The sequence below is a fragment of the Triticum dicoccoides genome, chromosome 1B (genome assembly GCF_002162155.2).
Source record: "Triticum dicoccoides isolate Atlit2015 ecotype Zavitan chromosome 1B, WEW_v2.0, whole genome shotgun sequence".
Classification (NCBI taxonomy): domain Eukaryota; kingdom Viridiplantae; phylum Streptophyta; class Magnoliopsida; order Poales; family Poaceae; genus Triticum; species Triticum dicoccoides.
This window is the reverse complement of record NC_041381.1, coordinates 676,704,267-676,711,079: the sequence shown is the minus strand read 5'-3', so window position 1 is coordinate 676,711,079 and position 6,813 is coordinate 676,704,267.

The following is a 6,813-nucleotide window of genomic DNA, read 5'->3' as shown; positions in this document are numbered from 1 at the left end:
CGTTTCGTCCGTTTTGCGGTATGCCACACCCCTCCCGATGAACAGGACCCTCGTTTCGACCGTAGGAGGCCCGTTTCGTCCGTTTTGCGGTACGCCACACCCCTCCCGATCAACAGGACCCCCGTTTCGACCGTAGGAGGTCCATTTCCTCCGTTTTGCGGTACGCCAGGCCCCTCCCGATCAACAGGACCCCATTTCGAACGTGGCCGGTCGAACACAAGGACGTTTCCTCCGTTGTGCGGTACGCCAGGCCTCGTTTCCATCGCCTGTTCCGTCCAAGCCCTCCCGATGAACACGACCACGCATTCTGTTCCGACCCAGCCGGTTGGCTCCCCATGAACACGACGACGACGTTGTTTCTCCATTCCGACCCAGTCATGTACGTATGCGCGAGTAGGCGTTCGAGACCTTGCCCGTATGTACGTACGTGGTCGTATTTTTTTTCTTGCACCCTCGCCGCTGTACGTACGTGTCATGCTACATGTGCGCCTCTACTACGACACGTGCGCGCCTCTACATCTATGACACATGCGCGCCTCTACATCGACCAGTATGTACGTACACGTTCGCGACCAGAATGACAACGCTACGTATGCTTCGACCAGGTGGGTCCCGACTGTCAGGCACTTTCTTGCGTGCGAAGATGTAGCTGGTGGGTCCCAGCAGTCAGGGGGGCGAATCTTTTTTTTTTGCCCGGACGCACTTCCTTGCGTTCGAAGGTGTAGCTGGTGGGTCCCAGCAGTCAAGGGGAAACGTTTTTTTCCCGAAATATGGTGGCCCGTCCGGTGGGTCCCCGCTGTTAGGTGGAGGAATAATTATTTTACGCGTAATAAGGAGGCACTTCCTTGCTGTGGCCGTGGACCCAGCCGTCAGCCTCTCCATGTACAGTCCACGTCCGATGGAAGCCGTTCCTTGACCATGTTGACCACGCCGTGCCGAGAGCACCAGGGCGGTGGACGACGGCAAGGCCTAGGAAGGGGACGACGCGGAGCCGGGGAAGACGCAGCAGTGGATGCCCACGCGTAGAGGAGTACGAGGGTTCACTGGTTCATTGCAATGTGAGGCTGCCGTCGCTGCAGAATAACAGGGGGTGTGGGTGAATAGAGGGATGGCCTGGCCAGCGGTGGGAGTAGTAGGGGACGGTGAGGCCTCCGCCGCTTCGCAGCCGGCCACGGGAGGCAGGAGCATGAGGCACGACTGGCGCTGGTTTGGGTGGCTGGAGCAAGAAGACCAGAGGTTGAAGAAGCACTACGGCCGTTGGATGGACATCATACGGTCACTGGAGCTAGAATCGTGCATATTGACTAAGTTGACAAAGCCCTCCGTCACCGTCAACTTAGTAGGCCCACAAGTCAGCCTGCCACTATACTGGGTCCCAGCTAACATGGGGAGTATTCATTTTTTTGTGCGTAATAAGGAGGCACTTCCTTGCGTGCGAAGATATAGCTGGTGGGTCCGAGCTGTCAGCTGCGGTAACATTTTTTTCGGGAAATACTGAGGCTCTTTTGGTGGGTCCCCGATGTCAGGTGGAGGAATCATTATTTTGCGCGTAATAAGGAGGTATTTCCTTGCGTGCGGCCGTGGACCCAGCTGTCAGCCTCTCCACGTACAGTCCACTTCAGATGCATGTCGGTCGTTGACCATGTTGACCAGGCCGCGCCGAGAGCACCAGGGCGGTGGACGACTGTGAGGCCTAGGAAGGGAATGACACGGAGGCAGGGAAGACTCCACAGTTGTTTCCCACGTGGAGGGGAGTACGACTGAACGAGGGTTTACTGGTTCGTCTGCCGTCGCCGGAGAATAATAGCAGGTGTTGGTGAGTAGAGGGATGGCTAGGCCAGCGATTGGAGTACGATGGGGCCGTGAGGCCTGCGCGGCAGCACGGCCGGCCGCGGGGAGGAGGGGGCAGGCAGTCCCGCCGGTGCTTGTTTGAGCGACTGGAGCAGGAAGAGCAGAGATTGAAGAAGCACGACGGCCGTTGGATGGCCATCCAACAGTCACTGCTTGTGCGTTAACCTTTTTTTAGGAAAGCCTCAAATCTGTGGAAAACAGCATACAGCCCATCTGCCATTATTTCTAATAATTTATAGCCCATTTGCTAATTCTTAAGGTTTTTTTGGAGCCCATATTCTTTTTGTTAGCATTACAGCCCATATTGTGGCCACGGTTAAAAAATTATACGAAATTTTGCATATTTCGGTGCGGTCCGAACTGTTTTTAATCCCGAAATTTCGACTCACATTCAAACTGATTTTAAAAATAAATGTATAACAATATAAAATCCAACAAATTCTCCACGCATAAAAATTGATGTAATTTAAAATCTCGAAATGAAAAAAAGATATTTGAAACTAATTGCCGGTTTGATGTGTCTTAAAAATGTGCAGCCCATTTCTCATTACTGATAGGCCATTTTCTCGGCCAGCCGAATGAAGCTCTCTGTCAGTGTCAAAACCGGCGGATCTCGGGTAGGGGGTCCCGAACTATGCGTCTAGGCGGATGGTAACAGGAGACAAGGGACACGATGTTTTACCCAGGTTCGGGCCCTCTTGATGGAGATAAAACCCTACGTCCTGCTTGATTGATATTGATGATGTGGGTATTACAAGAGTAGATCTACCACGAGATCAAGGAGGCTAAACCCTAGAAGCTAGCCTATGGTATGATTGTTGTTATTGTCGTTGTCCTACGGACTAAAACCATCCGGTTTATATAGACACCGGAGAGGGCTAGGGTTACAGAGAGTCGGTTACAATGGTAGGAGATCTACATATCCGCATCGCCAAGCTTGCCTTCCACGCCAAGGAAAGTCCCATCCGGACACGGGACAAAGTCTTCAATCTTCTATCTTCATAGTCTTGGAGTCCGGCTGATGATGATAGTTCGGCTATCCGGACACCGTCCAAGACTCCCTCAGTAGCCCCTGAACCAGGCTTCAATGACGACGAGTCCGGCGCGCATATTGTCTTCGGCATTGCAAGGCGGGTTCCTTCTCCGAATAATTTGTAGAAGATTGTGAACACCAGGATAGTGTCCGGTTCTGCAAAAGAAATTCCACACTCCACCGTAGAGAGAATAATATTCACACAAGTTCAATCTGCTGATGTATTTCATGGCGTGGCGTCACACCACAACCAAGCCTTTACTTGAATCGTTTTTATTATACCGCCTCAGCGCATTTAGCGAAGCGGTTTCCTTGGCACGTCTTGTCGAAGCAGAGATCGTGTTCCCCTTATTCCGGGATTCTCATCAATACGGGCGTGGGTAACCCAACCGCGCCCGTTGCCACGCCCCCTCCATCGAAGGCGATTTCTAAACGGTCACGGTGACGGCTCTTGGTATTCTCCCCCTTTATAATGAGACCAAGGCCCGTTCCTTTTCTTTGATCCCGAATCGAATCCGCCCCTCGCCCCGAGTTCCAACACCCAGGGCTCCAGATTCGGGTACTTCGGACCTTCGACAATGTCCGACTCCGACCTTCAGGGCCGGTGGATGCCCTCCTCCGTCACGGAAGAGGACGTGCTAAAGCTTAGGGACGCCAGGTACTTAACCTACGAGATTTCGCATAGGTTGCCTGCCCAAGGGCAAGTCATTCCTACCCCTGAGCCTGGCGAGAGCGTCGTGTTCGTGCCTCACCTCCGTCGGGGTTTAGGCTTCCCGATGGATCCCTTCGTGAGGGGGCTCCTGTTTTACTATGGGTTGGAATTCCACGACCTAGCTCCGGAGTCTATCCTCCATATCTCATCATTTATTGTTGTCTGCGAAGCCTTCCTCCGCACTACCCCTCACTTTGGTTTGTGGGTCAAAACCTTCAATGTGGAGCCGAAGATGATTGAGGGGCGTCAGGCAGAGTGCGGCGGGGCGATTATAAGCAAGAGGGCCGATGGTCCATGGCCCGAGGGCTCTTTTCAGGAGGAGCTCAGTTTGTGGCAACAGGAGTGGTTCTATATCACCGCTCCCAGGGGCAGCAAGCAGAGGCCGCCGCCCGCCTTTCGCCCGGGCCCTCCACCACGGCTGACATCGTGGGTCAACAAAGGGTTCGACTGGGGGCCGTCCAAGGACGTACCCCAATTGCAGGGCCGGATTCGAGATCTCCAAGAGAGGGAGATCAATCTGGTCGTAGTGACGCAGGTTATGCTGATTCGGCGTCTTCTGCCATGCAAACGTCGCCCTCTCCGTCTGTGGGAATTCAATCCGGAGGGACCACGAGCTCTCCAACACTTTATGGGTACAAAACCCGTGGAGATATACAAACTGTTCTTCGGATCACAAGAAGTGTGTCCGGACTTGACCGAGGACGCTGGCCTAAGCTGCAATCGCCCGGATATTCAAGTAAGTAGCCCTGTGACCGGACATATCATCCATTTATTTATCATGGATTGGCCTTTTAACCATCTATCCCTTGAACAGGAGTGGATAGCGCAAGCAAAACTGATACGGTGTCCGGCCCCCTCCCTGAGACCACGCCGGATCCCGTGTTAATCAAAATGTTGGAGGTTGCGCCTTCGGAGGAAGGCGAAGGGGGGAACAGGGAAACTACCACCTCTGTTAAGGAGGCTCTCAGTAAGGGGGGAATCAAGAATCTCTCCCTCCAGGGGGAGAAGAGGACCGCTTCCGAAAACCCGGAGGCCAAAGCCTCGAAGCGGGGAAAGAAATCTGCACCAGAAGGTCCTGTGCCGGGAGGAGTCCCGGCCGTACAGTCTCCCCAAAGGAATCAGCCCTCCAGTGAGCCGTAAGTAGAAAAAAGGGAAGTTTTTATAATAAAGGGAATCCCTGTTTTATTTCTAAGGATAACCGAAGTTTTTACCTTGTAGTTCAGATCTCAGCCCTTCCCGGCAGAGCTCATCCTCGGGGGACCTTCGTCGGGAGATGATGGAGAGCGAAACGCCTCCATTTGTTGTCCCATCAGGCGGGGCGGACGACCCTGAGGTGTCGTCACGGAGGGTCTCCCCGAGTCCGGCGGGGCCTGGGAGTTCAGCACCCACTGGAGCGCGGCCAGTGGAGCTGCAGGGTTTGCTCGAGAGGGTGTCTCTCTCAGAAGATCACCGCGCATTAATGAGTGCGGTGATTGAAAGGATCTCATCCGCCAAAAGCGGGTTACATGAGGCCGTCGGAAGTTTACTGACGGGGTTTGAGGTACGCAAAAAAAATGACATACCTTTTGACAGTGTTGCACATAGGGTGCACCCTGTATAGATAGTAGCCCCTGAGACTCGGTATGTTGTCGAAAGCGACATCGTGCCGAGGATCATAATCTCAGATACGAAATGTCACCTTTCCTATGCAGGTGGCAGAGCGTTCGGTGGCCAGCCGGACTGATAGAGTTGCCGAACTGAAGCGGCAACTCGGCGTTGCGGATGCGAACATCACGCTGGTCAATAAACGACTTGACGAGTCGCAAGGTAAGGGGTGTTTCCGCGGTCACCTGGTAAGGGAGCTGACGCCCACTCCTTACAACATGTATGCTTGATGCAGATGGTGCCGCTGCTATGGAAGACCTTTGGGCGGAGCTTGCTCGAGCCAAGGACCAAGCCAGAAAAAGTGATGCGGCTGCCTTGAAGGCAGCGGAGGAGCTAAAAGCCGAGAAGGCTGCACACTGCTGAAGCAGGGAGGAAATGGCTGTAATGGCTGTGAAATTAAAAGATGCTACTGACCGCTATGATGTTCTTGAAAGAGGGCCTGAAGAAGGCCACCGCCGAAGCCAAGGATGCTCGTTCTGCAATGCGGGCTATAAAGGAGGAACTGCGTCAGGCCGGAGACATTGTGGCTGGAAAGCCCTTTCTATTGCGTAGGAAATTCACGGATCCGAAGTATGCTCAGTTGGGCCAGTTGTGGAGTGCGGAGGATTCTTATCTGGATTTGGCGGCGAGTGTGGCGAACGCAGTTCGGCACTTCTGAAGTCAGAAGGATCATGAAATGGAAGAGCTGTTTTGGTCTAAATTCCATAGTCTGGAGCGTCAACTGCCGTTGACCGATCAGTTAGCTGAGTGGGCTGAGCTAAATAGATTGTCCGGACTAGCCATGACAGATGTGGTGGCTCATCTGTGGCCGGAAAGGCCCAAGCCGAAGAGTTATTTTGGTTTATTGCAGCAATTCCTTGGGGTGGTGCTGCATATCAAGGCGATGAAGTAGTCGGCCTGCATAGAGGGTGCACGGATGGCTCTTGCCCGTGTTAAGACATACTGGGTGGAGATGAATGCCACTGATGCTGTGTCCCGGGGTTCGGACGAGAGCCGATTACCCACCGAGCACTATTTTGAGGAAGTCCTACAGGGCGCTCGTTTAATAGAGTCGCAGTGCTCGAAAAATGTCATGTTCAAATGACGTGTATGATTTGTGAGATCATATTTATAATATAACAACTTTTTATACTTGTGCGTTCAAGTATTGAAATATCTCATGTGCGGCCGTTAATGTATATGTATTTATAACCTGAAAGATGGCAGTCTTTGGCTTCAGCCCCCATGCACATAGTGCGGGGGTGTTTGCAAAAAAAAGCGCATTTTCACACTTAATCCAACGTCTTGGTCCTTTGAAGGAGGTGATAGCATAGCAAACCAGGCAACCGGACTATAATGCTCTATCACTTTCACTTAGCCATAGGAGCTCGATGGTGGGGCTACGATATAGCCCCTAGAGGCACCGCGCTCTCCGAACTCGGGGCGCGTGTGTGCCTGACCGGGAAGCGGTCCTTCATCAAAGCGGAGGAATTCTAAACATTCCAATAGTCGATCGAGTGGTTGACCAGTCTCTCGCTGTATCATGACAGTCAGTTTTCGGCTTTCTCTACTGAGGTGCTCGCCGGCCGAACCG